The 24,806-nt window shown below is 35.6% G+C and overlaps 2 pseudogenes; both read right to left on the reverse strand.

The window, feature by feature from the left end:
- Positions 1 to 6,804: 6,804 nt before the first annotated feature.
- Positions 6,805 to 7,716, reverse strand: LOC138397568 (taste receptor type 2 member 13-like; annotated as a pseudogene).
- A 9,709-nt stretch (positions 7,717 to 17,425) lies between these two features.
- Positions 17,426 to 24,479, reverse strand: LOC138396858 (taste receptor type 2 member 50-like; annotated as a pseudogene).
- Between the last annotated feature and the right edge of the window lie 327 nt (positions 24,480 to 24,806).

A 24,806-nucleotide genomic window follows, 5' to 3' on the forward strand; every position in this document is an offset into this window, starting at 1 on the left:
ATTGGAGAAGTTGGCGACCGTGAGGAAATAGAAGACACTCAGGCAGGTGGCACAGGTCGTGCAAAAGTAGTTGGATCCTGTCCAGAGGATGTCAAAGCTTATCACTAGATTCTTAGAGTAAAATATTTTCTCATAGACTATATTTAAACATATAGATAAAATAGTTACCCACAGAAAACATATCCTGGAGATGGCCAAGCAGATGAGAATAAAATCATTCAGGGAGACTTTCCCATTCCTGATCCAGTCAATGCTGTTTAGTAACACGATGAATCCATTTGCCAAAATCCCCATTATGAATTCTATGACAGAAATGATCATAAACAAGATCTCCAGTACGTTTGACATGTCTGTTCACAGGGAGTCTCTTCCTTCAATACAGCATTGACTGAGTCTAGCTGCACTGTTGTAGATCTATGTATCCAAAGCTGTGATGTCCAGTGAGCATCTTTTTTCCATTTTGTTGGTGGCCACTGGTGGAGTCTGGAAATCCCCAAGGTGTGCTCCAAAATTAGTTCCAATTAAACTGCAAAATCTACACCTATTTTTCTCAAGGATATCAGCTAGTGAATTTTAAGACAAATATTATATTCCCTGCTGCTATTGGCATTTGGTTATATTTTACATGTAAAACTTTGCATTGCATTCGAATTTGAGTCTCCATTTGTTAACATGCAAAATTGAGATAGGTTTTATTTTATAGTTTTACAATGTCATCCTCTCCTTAAAATGGATTCATTTTGATGATGTATCCATTTGATTCATTCATCATCCTGGCACAATGAACTGTAAAACCAATCTAGAAAATGCAACATATATCTAGAGTTTATGATTAGCCTACTTCTTCATAACCAACCTCATCAAGGCAGATTACTTATCAAATACTCGAAGTTTAAGAAAACAGAGAAACTCTGCTCTCTGATACAATACCAAAATCTCTTAGAGTCTTGGAAGCTTTAAAACATGCCACAAATTCTCTGGCACTCCTTCTATTGACATCTGGAGGGTGTGTACACTCTCCTTGAATCTAGGATGGTTTCTGACTGAACTAACTCACTAGAAATGGCAGAAAGGATGCTATAGGAGTTCTGAAGCTCAGTCATAAAAAGCCATGCAGTTTTGCTCTTACTCACTGGAACATTTACTCTTGGAGCCCTGAACCGCATGTAGGTAGTCCAACTACTCTCAGGCCACCATGCCCAAACCTCACAGAGAGGCCACGGGTAGGTCCTCTGGTCAACAGTTCCTTCTGAGCCCAGCTTTAAAGTCTTTTTACCCCAAGTGTCAAACCTACGAGCCAAGAAGACTTTATACTTGCACTGTCCAATATGATACCTACTGGCCACATGTCACATACAACTTTTAAAATCCAGATTAATTCCAACTAAATAAGATTAAAAGTACAGTTTCTCAATGTCACCAGCCACATCGCAGGTGTTCAGTAGCCGCATGTCGCTATCAGCTACTGTACTGACTACATTGCCGTCATTGCCAAACGAACTACTTCTCGGCTCTGCTGTAGATAAGTTCAGCCCCAGTCATATGAATTCCCCTCACTTATTCAAGTCTTTCTCGCTAAAGCCCCAGACAGTGTGGAACAAAAAGAAGCCATCCCTGCTATGTCCTGTCCAAAGTTCTGACCTATGGAATCTACGAGCATAAAAAAAAAAAAAAAAATGGTGGTTGCTTTATACCATGAAGTTTTGGAATGATTTTATTATGCAGTAATAGATTATCAGAATAGAATTATTTGGCATATGAATGGTAATAATATTTTGTTATTTCAAATTTTCCTCTCCTTCTGTCTCTCTTCTACTCCATAAAGATATGCATAGCATGTTTATTTTCCTCACAGAGTTTAAGGTGAGACTTGTGTACATTTCCCGAAAGTTTCCCATACATTGAGCTAAACTTATTCAATCTTAATTCTGATGATGGCAAACCAGGGAAGCTCAATTAGTCACGTTCTTTGTGTAATGCAACTGCTGCCTTTCCCTCCCAAAGCAGAAGTAGTTAATCCAAAATTCAGTGACACTGAAAAAGCAATGAGAGAGATAACGTAGGCCTAAAGGAGTCAAAGTAAATGAGTTGGATAACCCACCAAGAGACACATCCTAGGCGAATTCACAAAGAAAAGTCCATGACTAAAACAAAGGCTAATTATAATAAGCAAATGCAAAATGTCAACAGAACTGAAACTGAAATATATGGAGGAGAATCCAGAAAAAAATAATACGCTGAAAAAGGGTCATTTTATTTACTCAGGCAGCAAATACTTATTGCATATCTTCTTTGTGCCAGATCTCTAGGAGGTGGGATACAGCAATGAAAAAACTATTTTTTTAAATGCCTTTATTCTAGTATGAGAAGATGAACTCTAAACAGATAAGTAGAAATATAGCGTACTGAAATCAATATAGTGTTTAAGAAGCTGCAAATGTAAGTAGAGAAGGAAAATAGAAAGTGTGTGAGGAGAGAGATTGAAATTTTAAACAAGGTGATTAGGGAAGGACTGAGAAGTTGACATTCAAGCAAAGACATAAAATAGGTACAGGAATGATCCACGTTTTGTCTGGATAAACTGCCTTCCAAACACAGGCAACAGCAGAGCGAGTGTGCCGGCATTGGAGCTGCCTGGCCTGTCTGAGGAAGAGCAAGGAAACCAGCGTGGTTGGTGCGGAGAGAGGGAGAGCGAGAGCACTGAGAGATGAGGTCACAAGAAGAAGAAGTGTGAGGGCAGCCACGTGGGCCGTGCCCAGCAAAGCCTCAAAGGCCCTGAGAACCCCCCTCGCACCAGTGTGCCCAGGAGGCAGCACATGAAGTCGGAAGAGATTCCTTTGGAGCTTTAAGTTTTAATGTCTGCCCTGCTGAGTTTCAGACTTGCATGGTACCTGTTGCCCCCTTTTTTGGGCTAATTTCTCCTTTTTGGAATTTGAATTTTTATCCAATGCCTGTACAACCATTGTATCTTGGAAGTAAATAACTTGTTTTTTATTTCACATGCTCATCCCTATAAGGAACTTTCCTTGAGTCTCAGAAGAGACTTTGGGCTTTTGAATCAATTCTTGAATAAGTTAACACTTTGGGGGCTACTGGGAAGGGATAATTGTATTCTGCAAAGTGAGAAAAACATGAGATATGGGGGACTGGGGGCAGAATGCTATGGTTTGGATGTGGTTTGTTCTTCCCACCAAATGTTATTTTTACATTTAATCCCCAACACTGTGTGGCGGTGTTGGGAAGTGGGGCCTAGTTGGAGGTATCTGGGCCACAAGGGTGAATCCCTCATCAATGGCTGGTGCTGTTCTTGAGGTACTGAGTGAGTTCTCGCTCTCCCAAGACTGAATTGGTTCTGGGGTGGGAGGAGGAATGAACTTATTCCCAAGAGAGTGGGTTGTTACAAAGCCAGGGTATCCCTTTGGTTTGGTCCCTCTTCACACATGCCCGCTTCCACTTTGACTTTCTCTGCCATGTTTTGACTCAGCACAGACGTCCTTAGCAGGACCTGAACAGATGCTAGTGCCGTGCTTCTTGTACAGCCTGCAGAACCATGAGCCAAATAAACCTCTTCTCTTACAAATTACCCAGCCTCAGGCATTCCTTTATAGCAACACAAAATGGACTAAGATCCTGGGGAATATTATTTATAAAATTATTTCAATGAATTAGACAGCTTAGATAAAATGGACAAATTCCTTGAAAGATAAATATTACTGAATCGGGAGCAAAAAGAAACAGAAAATCTTAATCACCTTAAAACTATTTTTAAAAATTGAAAATTCTTTATTAAAAACCTTCCCACAAAGTAAGGAATGACCTAAATGATTAATTCTATCAAATACTTAAGAGGAAAATACCAATCTTACAACAATATTGCAGAAAATAGAGGAGGAGGGGAACTCCCCCTCAAACTTATTTTATGAAGTTAGAAATATCCTGAAACCAAAATCAAATAAAAACATTATAGTAAATTAAAAGTATAGACAAATACTCCTCATGAATGAGGGCCACATAGAGTTTATCCTAGCAATGTAAGGCTGGTGTACATTGAAAAGTGAATTAATGTAATCACCATATTCACAGAATGAGGTGGGAAAATCATATTATCATTCCAATAGATGTATAAAAATCAACTGACAAAATTCAGCACCCATTCAAAATAAAAGTTTTCAGCAAACTAGAAGTGCAAAGAAGCTTCCTCACACTGTTAAAGGACATTTATGAAAAACCTACAGACAACATCATGTTGATGGTGAAAAACTAGATGCTTTACCCTAAGATGGGGAACAAGGCAGGAATATGTGCTCTCATCACTTACATTCAACATTGTCTTGGAGGGTCCAGCCAGTGGAGAATGTGACAAAATGAAATAAAAGCTATAAAGACAGCAAAGGGGAAAACAAAAGTCTTTTATCTACACAAAGCGATCATGTACATAGAAAATCTCAAATAATCTACGAAAGATGTTTCTAGAACTAAAAAGTGAATTTAACAAGTTCACAGTACATAAAGTTAATATTACACAAAAGTTAATTGTATTTCTATATACTAGCAACAAACAATTAGAAGTTGGAATTCAAAACAAACCCTGCCATTTTCAGTAGCCACAGAAACAAAAAACTTAGGGATAAATTTAACAAACTATGTCCAAAAATTGTACATTGAAAACTACAATGGACCAAAACAAATGAAAAGATATGCCATGCTCATGAACTGAAAGATGTAATGTTGTTAAGGTGTCAATTATTCCAAGCATGTGTCTATACACTCAGTACCATCCCAATCAGTATTTCATAAAACTCTATTAAAGAAATTGATAAACTAAATCTAAAATGTATATACAAGAGCAAAGGAACCAGAAAAACTGAAACAATTTTGAAAAAGAACAATGTTGGAGGACTTACTATTACATTTCAAGATGTAGTATTGAACTGCAGGAATCGAGTATTTTATTGACATGAGGATAGAACAGAAAACAAAGACCAGAAAGAGACCCCCATGCATATGATCAACTGGTTTTCAACACTGCCAAGTTGACACAATGGGAGAAGATAATCTTTTTAAATAAATGGTACTGAAAGAAATGATTTCTGTATTTTAAAAATGAATTCTAGTTCTAACCTTATACTGCAAATATAATTTAATTTGAAATGGGTCATATACTTAAACATAAAACCTGAAACCATAAAACTTCTAATAGAAACCATAAGAGATAATCTTCATAATATTGGAGTATGCAAGACTTCTTAAATAGAACATAAAAAGCACCAGCTTAAAACAAAATGATTATTGGACTTTATTAAAAAAATTTTAAATGTCTTCCCTTTGAAAGGTGCTATAAAGGAAATGAAATGACAAGCCACTAGCTAGTAGCAAATATTTACAAAACATATCTCTGATAAAGAAACTATGTCTGGACTGTATAAAGAACTTATACAACTCAATGATAAAAAGACAAAACAATGAACCAAATTAAATAATGGGCAAAAGATTTAAAACCACATTTCATAAAAGAAGTTCCATGAATGACCAAACACCCATAAAAATCTCTCAATATCGTTAGTCAGCAAGAAAATACGAATTAAAACCACAGTGAGAAGCCATTACACACTAGAATGGCAAAAATAAAAAACAGAACACAGTACCAACTATTAGCCAGGATGTGGAGAGACCAAAACCCTCATACACTGCTGGCTAACATATAAAATGATACAACCACTTTGGAGAACATTTTGCCCATTTTTTAAAAAAGTTAAACATACATTTACCATATGATTTGACATATTCCTAGGCTCAGGAGTAATGGAATCATATATCCAGAAAAAGACACAGATATGAACGTTGATATCAATTTTATTTATAATGATCAATAATTAAGAACCATTCAAATGTTCATCAACAGGTAAGAGAATTTTTTAAAAAAGATAGTGTATCCAACACTGTTCAGGAATACTACTCAAGAATACTACTCAGGAACAAACATATAACAGTACACACTCTACGACTACATATTGATGAAATTCTGGAAACAAAAGAATTCTGTTATATTAACAGTTAACCAAAAGCAGATAAGTAGTTTCCTGGGAGGAAGGGAGTGAGGGGCAGGTTGGACTGCAAAGGACATTGATGTTGTAGTCACACAAAAAGTCACACATTGCCAAAACTCTAACTGAAATATGAACTAAAAATGTTGCATTTTGTTGTATATAAACTATACTTCAGTAATGTTTATTTCAAAAGCATCAAGTAAAATATGCATGTATACAAATGTATAATTACTGAAAAAGTAAGGTCATTGTTTTATGTGGCAATTATTCATATTACACTTATTAATCTTCTCAATTTTCCCATCCCATCAGTACTAGTAATAGTTGCAAGTCCAAATTTTCTGTATATTCTGTTCCAAATAGCTAGTTGTCCTCAATTCACCAATTAAATAGAAGTACCTAAAACACCCATACTCAATAAGGTATTTAGAATTGAAGAGCTATTGTTACCCAAAAGGTTGGGGGTTGCATAATTAATATCTGAGGGTATCGTGGTACACATTTTTAGATTACAATGGAATCTATCAATGATTTCTCCAAATAAGTTTTAAATTCCTGATAATATAGAAATACACATTATAAATATGTAATATTCTTAGGTAAGAAGCTATTATAGATACTTGAAAAATTTACAATGACCTTCACAATGGAAGAAATTGGGAGAAATATCAAATATCTTTAAACTTCTCATAGCCTTCTGTTTTTATCTGGAATGTTTATACAATATGGTTGAATGACTTATGGAATTGTGTGTTCTTCATCTTATAGCCCACACCTTAGCTGCCACCCCAAGATAGGCCTGCCTTAACTTAGAGTTTCCCAGAATCAGGACAAAGGAGTGGATTGAAGGATAGATGACTTCAATAGTCTGACAAAGCATGTGGACCAGTTTGGCCTGATTCATCTCAGAAATCCATGATATGAGAAACGACAGAAAGAAAATAGCATAGAGTAGGAGGAACAAGATCACAGTTTTCAAGGCATTTATGTGGGCCCTGGTCCTAAGATCTCTGTGTCCTTTGAAAGACAGCTGCATCTTCTGGAGATGTTTCCACAGGGAAAAAATTAACAGGACAAAAGCAATCAGGGCCACAGTAAATGGTATTAGAGTGAACTTAGTCATAGTGAATTTAACCAGCTGTGAAAATGTTGCAAAGTTACTCATTTTGAAATTTCAAGTTGTGTTTCTTTCATATTTCTCTACCCAGTCCTTAATATGTATGTTCATTTTTATCATATTTAAAATCAAGAAAATTAAGCTTCCTAGCAGTATCATCAGAATCACTTTTTTTACTCTCCACTGCAGGTAGAGAAAAATGGGGCTGGAGAAGGTGGCTATTTTGAGCAAATAGAAGACACTGAGGATTGTAGCGAGCCAGAGACTGAAGTGATTGGCAACTATCCAGGTGAAAATAACCAGTCTTGATTCTGTTCCAGCCACAAATAAGGCTGGATAACGCAGAGTTGCAAACCAATTTACTAATATTTCCCAGAGCAGACCAATTCTGGAGATCGCCAAGACAATGAGGATTTTATCAACTAAGGACAACTTTCCTTTATTGACCCAGTCAATGCAGTTTATCAGTACTATGAATCCATTGCTCAAATTCCCAAGCATGACCTCTGCGATTATTATGAGAGTGAAGATGTGCTGCAGGGTACTTTCCATATCAGAGCAGAGAAAGCTCAAAATCTGATACTACTGCTGGTTATTTGCTCTTCTAAAATGCTATGTATATCCTTGAATGTACAGTGACAATCTTCTTCGTCCTTCTCCTCCTTCTGCTCCTTCTGTTCCTACTTTAATCTTTGGCCCAATGTCAAGTCTGAAATCTCCAAGGTTTGTTAATCAATGTGCTGCATATAGCTGTTCCTGTGAAGTCTTTGTTTCTCTTTAATTTCTTTGCTGAGCCCTAGTTAAGATATTTATGTCCTCACCACAGGCAGAAATATTCCATAGATGATTATGAAGCAAAGCTGAATTCACATTTGCAACCATGCAAATAAAGACATATTTTCTTTCATTGCTTTGTACTTGTTGTCTTGTCTCCCCTTTAAAAAATTTGGTTCCACCAGCTTGAGTTCTGAGTTACAAAGATTATAAAAATATGATTCGTAAATATGAAGCTGAATGAAGCATTGCCACTGAGGATTTATAAAACACTCAAAGACAGATCTGTGTCATTTCAAAAGGGTCCTCAGTTTCTGGTCAACCTTGTGAATGAAGAGAAGCTCGTCTACAGAGCTCGTCTTCCTCACTCCCTGCCTCTTCACCAGGCAGTAGAGCTACCATCATCCCCCTTGGGCACCAAATGCCTGCAGCCTTTATCCACTTTCCCCTCCATATTTCTTTTCCAAACTTAAAAGTGAACAAAACATCAATTTTGAAAGACCAACAACAGCTACCAAAAAAAGCAGTACTACATTATGTCATAAATTTCAAAACCACGAGCGAAGCAAAGAAACAGATGACGGTAGTCTTCCCTTACCGGGGGAGATAATTCTGCCTTATTCATGGGGGATGTGTTCCCGAAAGCCCCAGTGGGTGCCTGAAACTGCAGATAGTACCGAACTCTATGTACACCATGGTTTTGCTATATATGCATTCCTGTAATGAAGTTTAATTTATAAATTAGGCACAGTAAAATATTAACAATAACTAATAATAAAATTGAACAATTATTACTATAACATGTACATTAATAAGTTATGTGAATGTATGTGGTCTCTCCCTCTTTTTCAATGCCTTATGGTATCATACTCACCTAGTTTTGAACTGTGGTTGACCTCAGGTAACTGAAAGCAGAAGTGTGGATAAGGTGGAACTCCTGTATTCATTGTGAAGTGTCAACATTCCTCATCCCACCTCACCCTCTCAATACAAAGGAAAGTGAAATAGCAACATTCTAAAAATGTGAAGACTAAAGAAAAATTGCCTAATTCAATATTAATGCAAATAAAATACTGCTTTTAATCTTGATGATAGCCTAATATATAGCTATTTTGCCTGATAAAGAAAAAAGCTCTTTTTATTTAAGAAATATACAGTTTATGAATTATAAATGTGTGTATTGTATTACTAATGGAAACTTTGCTGAGTGATCTACAGAACTCTCAGATACTCACAAAATAATTTTGTAAGGTTTTTTGGAGTGGCCGACGACAGAGAAAGAAAGACGAGCAGAGTTGAAAGGGATAAGTAAAGAGGCTTTATTGGGGCGCTCCCGGGTGGGGGTAACGGGTCCCAAGAGAAAGGCCCAGGTGAGCCTCATGGTCCCACAAGTGAAACCACAGAAGCCGCCCCGCCCAGAAGTCTGAGTGGGTTTATATAGGTTCTTAGGGCTGGGGGATGGGAGCTTCTGGGGCCAGGAGATGTGGGCGTGAGGAGTGAGGAATTTCTTTGTTTCAGTTTTAGGGTGGGTATTCAGGAATAGGAGGGGCTGCTTCTTTTTTTCATTAGGGAAGGGAGGGGTACCTGCCACTAGCCTTACAAATTTAATTGCAACATGATTGATGATTTGCAAATTTCAGTTATAAAATAACTACACAGATATTTTTTATTCTGTTGCTACGATGGTATATTTGTCAAAGTAGAATAGGACATATTTCCTTTAATAGTTTGTTAGCTTATTTATTTATGACTATTAAATATTTAGATATGCGTCACGTGGACTTCCATTTGTACTCTTGACACAGGCCTGATGAAATCCTGTATACCTTTCCATTTTAAGAGTAAACTAAGGATTGCCTTCCTATCTGTTCAGAGAAAAGGGTTTGAGGATGCTGGCCACAACTTGTTAATAGCCACAATTTTCATGAGTAAGTCACCTGAGGGACAGGACAGTACTTGTATATTAAAAATAATGCCATAGTCCTTTAGAACTTGTGACATAAAACATGAGAGAGAGGTAGAGAATGGATAGCAGAGTTGTGGTTTTAAGCTGCATGTTGGTGGTATGTTTCCATATGAGAAAATATTAAAAAACCAAATTAGATTAAAGAAAAGTGGTCTCCTACTTCTTTGGGAGAAAAAAGGATAGATGGTAGGGAAAAATCACAGAAAGACTTTTTCAGAAGTCTGGACTGGAAAGGAAAAGGAGACAATGTGTAAGAAGAGAAGACTATAAAAGGGGAAGTATTTTCCTTGGATTGTGGAATCATATGAAATATGGTTTTAATGTTTTGCTTCACTTCCTCTCATTCACTTAAGATACCCTATCCGGGTTTGGTGCTAAGATTTTGCTAGGCTCGTAACATTTGTTGACAAATTTTTCTTTTGTGTTTTTCTTTCTTCTTACTCCATATTATTGTTATATATAACAAATTTATAGAACATTTTATAAAGTCTAAATGACTTATGATCAAGTTCACACAATGTAAACACCTCCCATGTCAAGAAAGGGAACTTTATAAACCCCAAAACACCTTGTAAGCTCCTAATCACAACCTCTCTCTTTGTCCCAGAAGTACTAACTACACTGCAACTGAGATCATTGTCTTGTTTTACTTTATTTGTTTTATATTTGAATATGTATCCCTAAATACTAGCTTAGTTTTGCCTGGTTTTGAGTTGCATATGAATGGAATAAGACTGTGCATATTCTTTTTGCATTTAACTTATTTTGACCAGTATTATGTTTTAAAATTAATCATGTTTCATGTAGAGATAGATTATTCATTTTATTGCTGAATATTATTAATTGAATAAGTATTCACAATTTATATATTCTAATGGAAACATATATTTGGATTGTTTTGATTTTGGAAACTATTATGACCATGATGTCATGAACATTCTTTAACATGTAACTTATTCTTGAGCACATGAGCATACATTTCTATGATCTTGATCTAGAACTATTATGTTGCCTATTTCTCTTGATATTGTTCTTGATAGTTACAGTTTATAGATATTTGTCAATTTCGGCAAATAATATTTTTATGTACATTTGGTTATTCTATTATCTGCTTCATATCCACAGAATATCTCCTTTCAATTCTTCATGTTGTTATTTGCTTTTTTTCCCACAATTTATTTCACTAGAAGTTTATCAAATTTGTCAGTCTATTCAAATAACCAAATCTGCCTTGATTGATCTTATCAAATGTATTATCATTCATTAATTTCTAGTTTTATATATACTATTTACTTATTTTTACTTCCTTTGAGTATGTTTGCTTTTTTTTTTTTTTTAAATTTTCTGAAATGGATATTTAGAACACCAATTTTCATTCTTTCTCCTTTTCTCACATATTTATTCTAAAGGTATTTCTCTAAGAATCTGTAACAGTTTCTTATAAAGTTTTATATAGTTCATTATACTTAAATTTGAATATTTTCTAATTTTATTGTGATTTTTCTTCAACTGTGGACTATTTTTAAATATAGTTTTCATTCCCATAGAATTTTCCATTTTTTTATTGATTTTTGGAAAAATTGAATGAAAGTCACAGATCATACTCTATATACTGACAACTTGTGATATCTGCTGAAATTTTTGTTATACATGTGGTCAATTTTGGTAAATGCCTTACGTTTGTTGAAAGTAACATGTGTTATATAGTTTGGAGGTGCAGTGTTTCATCCGTTCACTAGAGCTATTTGTTAATTCTGTTGTTCAAATTCTACTTATTCTTTCTGAGTTTTATCTTTTTGAACTATTATTTATTGAAACTTAATGTTAAACTATATTACCATGAGTATGGATTCATCTATTTCTCTTTGAAGTCCTGTCAACTTTTACTTCATATATTTTGATGCCATGTTAGTTGGTGCATATAACATTAGAATTGTAGTATCTCCATGGCCAATTTAACCTTTAGCCATATGAAGTGACCTTTTCTACTTTAATTTTTTTCCTTAAAATATACTTTGTATATGTTCAAATAATTATATTAGCTTATTTCGTTTAGTGTTTTATGGTATGGTTTTTCCAGATTTTACTTTTAACTTTTCTGTATTATTAGAGTTTAGACATATAATCTTATATAGCATACAGGTAATAAAATAGGAACTAAGGCTATGTGCTACCATTCCATTTCTTGTAGGACGGTAATAATGTATTATTGTAGAAGTCCCCTCTCCCTTTTGTAGTTATATATTGTCATGTGAAGTTTTTTTGGTCAATCAAATATTTTGGAAATGACATGTTGCTTCTGAGTGAGTGCATTTGCTCACCAGTTCAAAACACTGCAAAGTCCTCATTTTCTTACTTTGACACTCAAACAAGGTCAAGAAAGTCTCTGTCACTCTGGATTCCTATGTGACTACTATGAGCACTGATCATGTAACAGAAACTAAAAACAAACAACAAAAACTTTTCCTAGATGAAGTCCCTGAGATTTGGCAGTCTTGTTCACTCAGCATAGCCTAAGATATCTGGCCTCTTAAAATGGGGTGCTGCTGAAACAAAGCACCTAATACATGTGACATTGGCTTAATAATGGCTTCACTAGCAGTGAGTGGCAAGAAAAACATTACTTGTTACTGAAAAGCAAGTTACAAAGTATCAAAACACTTGATAAACTGCCACCTATGATTACTTGGAAGGTAGATCATATATTTGATGATTTTGTAACTTTAGGAAAAGAAAATTATAATTGAATAATATTAATAGTGCATTTGACAACATATTTTTAATTGGTGTCTGAAAATAATTGCCTACTGTCAAACTAAATAGCAAACAGAGAGGGAGACTGTCTAAAAGAAAGTGATATTTATTTGGAACTAGCATTGCAATGGGAATATGTGTGCCATAGTAAACTATGTGTGTATTCAGAGAGATAAAGGAAGATAAGAATTTTTAAAGAAAAAGTGAGGGGGATTATATAATTGTTTTGAGATGATTATCCTTGACTACAGGGATCACTCTCAAGGGTGGTGTCAGTCTAAGGTCAGACAAGCAGTTGCTGGACAGATGTCCTTGCAGAAGTATTTTTGTTGTATAAGGCTGCAGGTGGCCTTTGTGCAATGTTGTGATTTTTGTAGTCTTCCGTGGTAGCTCTTGTGAGCAGTCATAAGTGCATGAGAACCCCTCCTTCATGGCCGTCCCAGGCTCCATGGCAGGATTTTAGCACAAGTGACTCCATTTTGATTCTGACAACTTTTACACTACTTTGCATGCAGGAACAAGAATTACCAGAGTCTAGATACTTGGGATCTTTGAATGGAAGAGGCAATAGCTTCTCCACACCAAATAGTGTTTGAGTTTTAAAGCCTGGTTTTAACTCAACCTTTAGGCTAAGATTATTTCAAGGGTATGGTTGTTAAAACTTCTATTTCATATACAGATGAAGGACAAACTAATAGTAATTGTTCTTTCAGTTTGACAAAGTAACTCAAGGCACAGAGATTAAATATCTGATTTTCCTGATACAGCCTCAGAATGCTCAAAGCATCTGATATTAGGTCCAGAGAGAAAGGTGCGGGGGTGAAAAAGCAATGAAATGCAGCAAATACAAGGATGGCTAGAAAAGAACTGCGAGTCATTCCTTGGCATGTAAAATTGACTGCAATCCAATACATAAAAACCTGGTTTTGAAAGAGTTGTACTTCTGAAAGGACTGCCAGCCAAAACGCAGATGCATGTGTCAAAGTAAATTAAAATGGAGACCAGGCCTGAAGAATCCCTGAGCAGACAAAGCCAGTTAGGCCTCATAAGTGACTTTAACTGTGCTTTATTTACAAGCATAAGCAAAACTTAACTTAAGCTATTTCTTATAAATCCCTATTTTAAACAAAAACAGAACCTAAGCTCAGCCAATTAGAAGCAGCCAGCAAACTTGGCTTTCCAACAGAGTAGACAAAATAAGGCATCTATATAACTGTACTTGCTTTATTTCTGTGTGTCTCCTACAAAGCCTCCCCTTTGCATTCCCTCAGTAAAGCTCCTGACCCACTTCTTGTTTGGAACTGCCCAATTTATGAATCGTCATTTGCTCAAATAAACTCTTTAAAATAAATTTTTAGTGTGCCTCAGTTTACCTTTTAATACACATTGAGCGAAAAACCCATTCTAGAGATACGGTTTAATATATTATGAAGATAATAGGGAGACCACAGAAGATACGAAAATCTCTTGAAGATAATACTTTTTTTTCCCCTAATTCTAAAGGTACATCTTTTTTTTTATATATATAACAATTCCTTTATTCCTCCCTCTCAGGACACCTTCAGCTATCGCAGGCCCTAAAGGAGACCTGCCCTGCTACAGGACCCTAGAAAGGTAACAGTGCCAACTACATAACCCTCATGTTGGCTATGAGAAGGGTAAGTGGGAGGAAAGAGCCATCGCCAAGAAAGAGAAAAACCGAGGCATGTGGCAAACCTCACAAATGCGTGAAGGCAACAGTCAGAAATCCAAGTAAACGATCATTTGCCATTTTACCAGTTCTGTGAAGATCTTACAAGAACTCCCATAGCAATGGATTAGTGTTACCATCAAGAAATGCGTTTGGGAGATAAGCTGGTGAGAATGACTGAGGTGATGGAAGTCAATACCCTGTTCTTTCCTCAGCCAACACAGTGGTGAATCCCACAGTTAGTACTACCATGAAAACGGCCTCCTCTGACCAGGCTTCTCTTCAGATAGAAAAATCCACGATTTTATCATAATTTCTCATTTTTAATTAAGGGATTGATATAATAAGGGCTTAATAATTTTTATTGTTTCAGTCCTTCTCTGTTACTATTTCTTTTAATGCCATTAAGAAATCAGTTCTACTGTGGACAGGGCCATGTTGGTCTTTATGAAATCATAACTATCATTATTCAAACGATTTAGCTAGCAATTTCCATACTAACATGTATTTTCTTTCTTATATAAGAGCCACAGGTGATAATTTTCCATATTCAAAATAGCACCCAAACAATGAAGTCTAGTGTTCTCAGATACAAATATGGATGGTTTTTCTCTCACTGTTTTCACTGTTTGGTTCACCCTTAAATGCGACTTATGAACACATTACAGTCCTCAATTTGGAGACTAGCAGGAGATTAAAGAATGAAATTGACAGATTTCTGAATTAAGAGATGGCAATCAGCATCACCATCACTATCAGCAGCATCATTTATTAGATTTTAAATCATTTACTAGCAGGAATAAACTCAAAACCAGCACTTTGGATTCAAAATCAGATCCCTTATACCATTAGTCATAAATACCTCTGTAGCCATTAATTTTTAATTCTCACAGAGGTACTATATTCACACTCAGAAAACATACTGATAGGCTAAAAGACAAAAATAAATACCATGAATATTTATTCCACTGTTTTAGCCATTTTAATATATTCTATTTCATCTAAACAAAGCTTAAATGCATGTTCATATGAGTATGCATACACAAACACCCACAAGTATGCTATAAAAAACTTATTCCATATCAATAAATCATAAACATTAGTCATTCCAGTTGTTTTATGAGGGGGAAAAAGTTTCTGTGATCAAAGAAATTCGGACAGCACATAGTATATCCTCCTCTTGGATTTTAACAAAATACCTTAGCATATTAAGTGCTCAGAGAGGTTCTGCAGCACAGAACATTGTGTAATGTGCTTCATCTGGTATTTACCAACTTTATTTTGAAAATGAGAACTGTTTCTACGCAACATTTATCACATCATGTTAACAAAGGATCCTCAGGAAACCCACTGAGCAGTACTGCTTTGTAACATCTTTCTTAATAATTACAGAGTGGGACATAGACTTATGTATTATTCATTTATTTTAAAAATATTCTTTTTTTTAATTCTTTTAAAATATTGTTTTGGATGTTTCACAGTATTTCATATAATAAACCTGCTATTATTTGAGTTTCTCCTCACCCAAAATCATGTTGAAGTTTGACCCCCAGTGTGGTGGTTTTAGGAGGTTGGCCCTATTGGGAGATGTTGGAGTCATGGGAGAAAATCCCTCATGAATGGCTTGGTGCTGTTCTTGCGGCAGTGGGTGAATTGTCTTTCTGGAGAGACTGAATTAGTTCTCCTGTGAATGTTCCTGAAAGCGTTTGTTTTGATAAAGCCAGGGTTGTTCCTGAAAGCTCAGCACTTGTCCCCAAGGCCGCAGCAGAAGAACAAGGACAAATAGTTTCATGAGAAGGAAAGAGGAGTTTATTAATTTGGTGGCAAATGAGGAGGATGGAGACTCCTGTCTAAAAATGTCATCATCTTCCTAATAAACAGAAATACAAAGTTTTTAAGGGAGAGTTCTCAGCTTCAGGCAATATTCTGATCTGTCCCATCTCCTGGGAAGAAGATCTCATGACCTCCACCCATCTGGGAGGCCCACTGGGACCTGCACCCCCAGGGACAGTTCTGCCAGACATCCCCTGTAATATAAAGAACAAAGGACTCTCCCCTGCTCCTCCTGACCACTGGCCTGAGGCAGGCATGCAGGTTTTTGTTCCCAAAAAGAGTGAGAATGTTTTAAAGAGACAGAAAATATTTTTATCATTTTTTAGGTGATTTTCTCTGTTACAAGGTGCCTCTCCCGTTTTGCCTCTTTGCACTGTCTCCTTCCCCTTTGACCTTCTGCCATGTTGTGATGCAGCAGAAAAGCCCTCACCAGAGGCTGAGCGATGCCAGCACCATGCTTCTTGAAATTCCCAGCCTGCAGAACCATGAGCTAAATAAACCTCTTTACTTTATAAATTACTCAGCTTCAGGTATTCTGTTATGGCAACACAAAATGGACTAAGACAGAAACTTAGACTAAGGAATGGGGTGTTGCTATAAAGATAGGTGAAAACATGGAAGCAGCTTTGGAACTGGATGAGGGCAGTGGTTGGAAGGGTTTGGGGAAGCAGGTCAGAAAAAGACTATTGCTGGGGACGGAGCATTAGGGTGATTCTGATGAGGGCTCAAAAGAAGACAAAAAGAGGAGGGAAGTTTGGAACTTCTTAGAGGTTGGTTAAGTAGCTGTGACCAAAATGCTGATAGAAATTTGGAAAGTAAAGGCCGTTCAGATGAGGTTTCAGATGGAAATGAGGAGGAACTCACTGGGAACTGGAGCAAATGCACCCATGGTACACCGAAGGGAAGAACCTGGCTGCCTGGTGTCCATGCCCGAGGGCTCTGTGGAAGGCCAAACTTAGGAGTGATGACCTGGGGAGTCTGGTAGAAGAAATTTCTAATCAGCAAAGTGCTCAAGAAGTGGTTTGGTTATTTTTAATAGCTTTTTCTCAGTTACTACAGCAAAAGAATTAGCTAAAAGCCAAATTTCTAATTAAAAGGGAAGAAGAGTGTAAAAACTTGGAAAATTCACCATCTGGCTATGTAGAATAGAAAGAAAGAACATTTTCAGGAGAGGCTCCTAGAATGCAAAGAGAGACCTTTTGATAAAGAGATGAGCAGGATAAAAGGCAGCCAGGGGCTAATAGTCAGAACAAAGGAAAAAAGGCCCTGAAGGCCTTTCCAAGCTCTTCAAGGTTGCCCCTCCCAACACAGGCCCAGAGTCCTAGGAGGACAGACTGGTTTTGAGGTACAGGCCTCAGGCCACTGCACTCCACCACCTCCAGGCACTGCTCCCCACATTTTATCCACTTGAAGCAGCCCTGGCTGAAGCAGCACCAGGGGCAGCTGCAGCTGCAGTTGCTGCTGCTGCTCCAGAGAGCATCAATGGAGAGCCTGGGTGGTATCCATGTGCGTGTGGTATTAATTCTGCAGGCCCACACATCACAACCATAAAGCTGCATCTTCTTGAAATGTTTGCGCAGGGAAGAGATTAATAGCAGAAACCTATCAGGGACATTGTAAAAGAGTATGAAGTTTGCTAGAGTAAATATAGTCCTATTGGAAAGGTATACAGTGCTCCTCAATTTCATCTTTCAAGTCAACGTTTCTTTCATATTCTTTTATCTTCATACTCTTATCCATGTTTACCACTACAAGATGACAAGACAAAAAGACCAAAGTCCCCAACAGTATCACGAACACTACACTCTTAACTCTCCTTTTTAGGTAAAGAAAAATGTGGTTGGAGAAATTGGTGATCTCGACCAAATAAAGTATACTAAGGCTAGTTGCAAGTCAGATGCCAAAATAGTTGGTCACTGCCCAGGTGATATAAGCAATAATTCTTACTTCTAGACGATATAACGCTGATTAAACACAGTTGAATACCAATTTAATAACATTATTCAGAGAAAACCAAATCTGGAGACCACGAGAGCAGTGAGAATTTGATTAGCTCAGAAGACCTTTCCTCTCTTGACCCAGTAATGAAGTTCACCAGTGCTATGAAGCCATTGGCAAATGTCCAAGAACAAATTCTGCATTACTACAGTGGAAATGTTGCTCAGTAGTAAACTTACTGTGTCTGGAAGCAAAAAAAGACAAACCTATTATTAGTGGTTGTGATCCTTTAATATGTTGACCTTAAGTTCTACTGGCACCTGGTTTTGATTGTGCAGTAAAGTGTTTGTTTTCTTTTAAATTCTGTTACCAACCTCAAGCAGGAAAGCACCAGAGTATACTATTTGCTACGTTCAGTGCTGTCTTTATGGAAAACACTCTTATTCCCAAAGCAGCTCAAAATAACTACTGTTCATATGCTTTGTGTCCTTACCACACAGGCTGGAGTCTTTCATAGCTGATGTTGGCATGAAAGCTGAACTGTCATTTGCTAGCATGCAAATAAAGGTGTATTCGCTTTCCTTGTTTTGTAGTTTTTTGCCTTGTCTAACCTCTACATAATTTGGGTTCATGAATTTTAGATGCTAGCTATTAAAATTTTTAAACTTAATACATAGAATGTGCAGGAAATGGCTAAATTGGTAGATGAAGATTAGTAATCCAGAGATGACCTTAATGGCTCATTACCATTAAGGGTTTATTTTACAAAAACATTAGATCCATGTAGAAAGGCTTAAAGGAACTCATCTGTAGGTTTTCCAAATTTTTAGTATCAAAAGCTTCCCAGTTTCCCTAGGAATCCCCAGGAAAACTAATATTCCCTCACATTGGGAGCTGATAACTACTTACTTATATTTAGCTTTATTGCTTACAAGCTCATAGACACACACCAACACACACACACCACCACCCATACATTTCATGTAGTTTACAGAAAATTCTAAGGAGCCATAAGACATAAATTATTGTCCTGTAATTTCCAAAATAAAAAATGAGTCTCGGAGGGGTCATTTAGATTTAAATCCTTTTCTTTCACACTCAGCCTTTTAGTCCAGAGCCTGGTACTGCAGAAACTGCCCATGCTACAAAGCTAAGAAATTAAAGTCAATTTTTAAAAAGTGTATTTATATACCTTTTTTTTACTATGTACTACTATTATGTTTCTAACATTGTCTATTAATATATCTGCTTTTGTCTGTTTATTGATTTTTACAAAGAATCCTTTAGTCTGCCCTCATCTGTATTTTATTTTAGTTTTCTATGTCATCAATTTCTTCTTTATTATATGCAAATTATAAAGTAGTTAAAAATACAAGCTTGGAAACCAAATTGCTTATGCTAACATTTCAATTTTCCCATTTTCTAGCTGTGTAACCTTGTGCAAGGTATTTAACTTCTTTTATTCTTCAGTTTCCTTAAGTCCTTAATGTAGTACGATGGTTTTCAGGAATAATCATGATAATGTATGTAGAAAACTGATGTATAGCTGTCTGTATGCAATAAAACTAAGTTAACACTAATATTATTATTAATATTATTTTGTTTCTAACTTCATTCCACTTTTTAAAGATGACTTTGTCACTAATCTTATGTCTTCTTGAGTTAAATATTGGCCCATTCATCTTTTAATTTTTTTTTTAATAAATACATTCATAGATATGAATTTTTCAGCTTTGGCTGAAATTTTCAAACTTTCAGTTTAGGTAGTGCTTTAGTTGTTGTTCAGTTTTAAATTTGGGATTAACCCTATTGTGTGTGGGTTTTTTTAAGATTTTATAGCTATGGTTGAATTGGAGAGTAATTTACTTTCCCAATTTATGGCATATTATTATTGTTAATCTTATTTCATTAAAGTATTCTATTATGGTAATCTGAGAACATCTTTTGTGTAATAGCCATTCTTTGACATTTATTGAGAGTTTGTTGGCTTAGTACATGGTCTATGGTTTGAAGAAGTTAAAGGTTTCACTCAAATGATTGTGCATTCTCTGTTAGTGAAGGATTCTACATTTATCTATTAAATTAAACTTATTACTTATGTTATTCACATCCTTTTTATAGTTACTAATTTTGCTTGATCTATCAGCTTGTGAAATACTTGAATTTTTATTGTATATTGATTCAACATTTTGTCCATTTTTAAAATTTCGATTTATTTATTTTGATACTATATTTTTAAAAGCACTCATGGCCATAATTATTATATCTTATTTATTGTTGTTTTATTAACTTAAATATCTCTCTTTAAATACTGATACAATTCACCTTAAAAAGCATTTGATATTAATATTGCTCCATCAGCTTTTGTTTCGTTGATATATTAAAGATTTAGCTTTGTATTACAAAGCTAAAGAAATGAGTAAAAACATACTAGTGATTTAATTAAGTGGAAGCTTGTCTATCTCTCATCTAACAAAAGGATCCAAAGTTTGGATGCCAAAATGCGCATGATAACACAGGGGGTCTGCCAGGAACCAGGAAGGGAAGAATAAATGTTGGAAAGCCCCTAGCAGTCCTTTGACAGTTGGTATTCTTACATCTTTGCCCACATATTTTCTACCATTTTTTGTTTATTTCTTTTAGGTGTGGCTCTTGTATATAAGATATAATACACAAAATTAAAATATATAAAATTTATAAATGTTTAAAATATATAAAATTTAACATTAATATGTTATATATAACACATATATTTGCTAATCTAAAATTTGAGTGTTTCTGCCTTTTAATGACTAACTTAATTTATGTAGTGATTTTTGATAACTCTGAACTCATTTCTAATGTCCTACTTGTGGTTTTCAACATGCTTTCTCTTTTCTTTTCTAATTCTCTTTGTCTGCTTTGTCTTGGATTGATGGAATTGTTGCTATTGCTTTTTGCAAGCCATCTATTTAGATGTTTACTTCCTTTTTCCATTTTTTTATTACAAAACATACATTTGTTAATATACATAACATGTTTCTGTTTTTAATCATGTTTCAATTAAATCACTGTCTTCTTTCAATCCAGGAAAAGTTCTTGACATGTTTTAAAATTTCTTTGCACTATCAATCCCTTCCAATATGTGCTATGCAGATTTTTTTGTTTTATTAACCACCTTTATTGAAGTATAACTGCATAATTTATGTAGAATAAAATTTAGCAATTTTGAGTATGCAGTTTATATATTGAATTTTAACACTAGCTTGCTTTACACTATAAAATATCAATTTTATTACAACTTACATGCAGCCAATGCTTACTTATTTTCTCAGCATATTTAACATTTTACTTGCTCAACATCACTTCTTCCATCCCAATTTTCCCATCTTAATTTATTTTTTGTCTTTCTATTAGTCTACTCAGGCTGCCATAACAACATACCACAGACTGGATGACTTAAACATCAGAAAGTTATTTTCTTATGGTTCTGGAGGCTGGAAATCCAAGATGAAGGATATGAGCTAAAAATAAAATCCTAAGCCCTCTGCTAACGGAATGGACCCCTCTTAGTCCTAGGAGTCCCCGAACACCTTAAAAGTGAGTTCCCAGCCATGACAGGCTGGGAGCTATAAAGCACAATTACACATGCACATGATTTCTCTTTTCATAAATACAACTCCTCCTGTAGCTTGTTAAACATGGATATTTAGCCACCCTGCTCAGTATAAAATCCTGTTCCCTTTTTCTCTCCCTTTAAGCATGTGTACCTGGCTTGCGGCTAAGAGCTGTGTTTCCAGGCTTGCCAGAATGGCTGCTGCGAGCTGTAAAAAGACCTTTTCATGGGAAATAATGCTCTCCTTTTTCCAAAGTATAACCCTCATTATATTTTTAGTTAACAGAGGGCTGCAGGGTTGGTTTCTGATGAGGCCTCTCTTGCTGGCTTATAGACAGGCCACCTTCTCATTGTGTCCTCACCTGCTCTTTCCTCTGTGCCCACGGACTCCTAGTGTCTTCCAGTCCCATTGAATTAGGGGCCCATCGTCATGACCTCATTTAACCTTTGAATACCTCCTTAGAGGACTTATCTCCAGATACAGTCACACTGGAGATGAAGGCTTGAACATGGAAAATTAAGAACATTTACTATAACCACCAAAATTATATATTCTTTTATGTGTTTTTTCCACCAAACTGAAACAAAATACATATGGATTTTGGGGGCATGTAAGTCAGCCCATGGTAGTCTTTCTGAAGTAGATCCGTTAGTAGCATTTTCTGTGAGGAGGTATTTTTAGTAAATAGCCCCAGTCTTTTTTATTTAGAAATATTATCTAATTCAATCCCACATTTTAGCCAAGAATTCAGGATTATAGTTACATTCCTTAGCACATTGAAAAGATGAATCAATTATCTTCTGGCATATAATTTTTTGATAAGGTTTCTCTTGTTATTCAAATTAGGTTTTCCTCCTCCATTAGAGATTATCTCAGTACTTTGCAGTTACTTTCTGAATTCCAGTTTGCCTCTGACAGTGAAATTTTGTTACAATATATCTAAATGTGAATGTGTATATGGTGTTTCATTAAATCCAGAATGCATAGAGTAAAAAAATATACGTTTGTTTTAGGTGCCACTGTTAACAAGTATCATTATTTTAACTGGTCACAGATCACCTTAGTAAATAACAAAATACATTTGATGCTTTTTAGCACAGATTTTATTAGAGTGCCACATGCAGAAAAATAAGACAAGATTCTCTCTGAAAAAGATTTTAAAAAGTATGTATCTCAACGCCAAAGTCAGTATGTTTATTGTTGAAACACTAACAAACACTCCATCTACAAAGATATCAGTTATCACCACAATTACTTAACATTTTGAATGTTCAAGTCAGTTCATTATACAAACCAACACCAACAAATTAAATTATAAATAATTAAAAGGAAGAAGTAAAAGTAATCATCATAAATCAATAAATGTAGATGATGTAATTTTCTATCTGCAAAAGACAAACAGAGTGAGCTGAAAACACGAAGCACGTGTAATGGTTTAGCAAAGAAGCTGGCTTCTAACTCAATAAACAAACAAAAACAATCACTTTTGTTTGCAGTGTTGGTGAATAAAAGATTGAAAAATTGTACAAAGTTACTTGAATTGGAAACATATTAATTAGGTACCAAATACTATAGAAAAAAATTAAGAACATTTAATATAACCACCAACATTATATATTCTTTTATGTGTTTTTTCCACCAAATTGAGATGTGGTTATGAGCAGCCTGTTCCTGCTGATGCGTCATCTGAATTTGGGGGAGAGCCTCACTCTGCTGGGGACTGTTCCTCTGCCCTGAGCTTGTGTCTCCGTGCACTACTGGGTAACACAGAACCTCAGCTTCTTCATGTGAAAAATGTTATTGCTCATATGTGAGTGTTAGAAAGTTATGAAGTATACAGATTACAGATTTATTTGCCTCATACATATTATATCTTCCTCTTTTTAGTGGCTACCTATGACATAGGCCCACTTTTTATTTTATAGCATATGTTTCTTATTAAAATATCTTTAAAAAACACATACAAAAGATGTTCAGCACAGATATGTTCAATGAATAAATGAGTAGATGAACTACATTAGGAGAACAAGACAATCCATTCCAAACACAGAGCCTGCATGTGAAGGGATTTCTTTGTGAACATAGGCTAGGAGCAAATTCATAACTTCTAAAAATATAGAAGATTCTCTTATATAGAAGATTTAACAATATTAAACACAAGGCACATGACCGTGATTCCCTCCCTTTTATCTCACACCTTTAACTTGTTTTATATTTTTCACCTATTAGTTTTTATTTCTGCCATAAAACCAATATTAATAACACATGCATATAATCAAATCACTGCTAATAATGCATTTGTTGATCACTCATGAGTTACTTTAAATTTCTGTCCCTATGAAAACCTGGTTGCATTCTTATTTTAAAAATCTCAAAAAGGTTAATGATTGATACAAAACTGATATGTTACTATAAAGACTTCTTATATATAAGTGGTCCATATTCATATCCTTCTATGTATAAGTAGGTTAATATACATTCTTGTATATATTCTTCCAAGTTGTAATATGTTTGGATAGTGTTTATTTCAAGCATACTTTCATAAAACTCATAATTTATACATAATGGGAGAATATTGGGAAAGTATAAATTTATATAACATACAAGAATTTCTTATAAACTGATTTTCCTCTCTAATACTCAAGAGGATTCCCTAAATGGTGTATGGCTTGAGGGCTCCCCATCTTTGAACCTACACCGAAGCCACCATAGCACCCAAAGAGAGGCCTGTCTCAGCTTACTGTTGTACAGAATCAGGACACATGAGTGGCCTGAAGGATAAGCAATTACAAAAGCCTGGCAAAATATCATGATCAGAGTTTTCTCCAGCAAGTCAGAGCTCCAAATTGGTATTAAATAAGACAGAAAGAAAATGGCATATAGTAGGAGGAAGGCCATCAGAGCTTGCATGGCTCTTATGTGGACCGTGGTGCTGGCATCTGCAGATCCTTTGGCACCATGCTGCATCTTCTTAACATGTTTCCACAGGGAAGAGATTAGCAGGATAACAGTTGTCAGGGACAAAGTAAAGGGTATGACAGTGAATGTAGTGTTGGTGAATAAAAGAAGAGTGGAAAATTGTACAAAGTTA

Source organism: Eulemur rufifrons, chromosome 16, assembly GCF_041146395.1.
Source record: "Eulemur rufifrons isolate Redbay chromosome 16, OSU_ERuf_1, whole genome shotgun sequence".
Classification (NCBI taxonomy): Eukaryota; Metazoa; Chordata; class Mammalia; order Primates; family Lemuridae; genus Eulemur; species Eulemur rufifrons.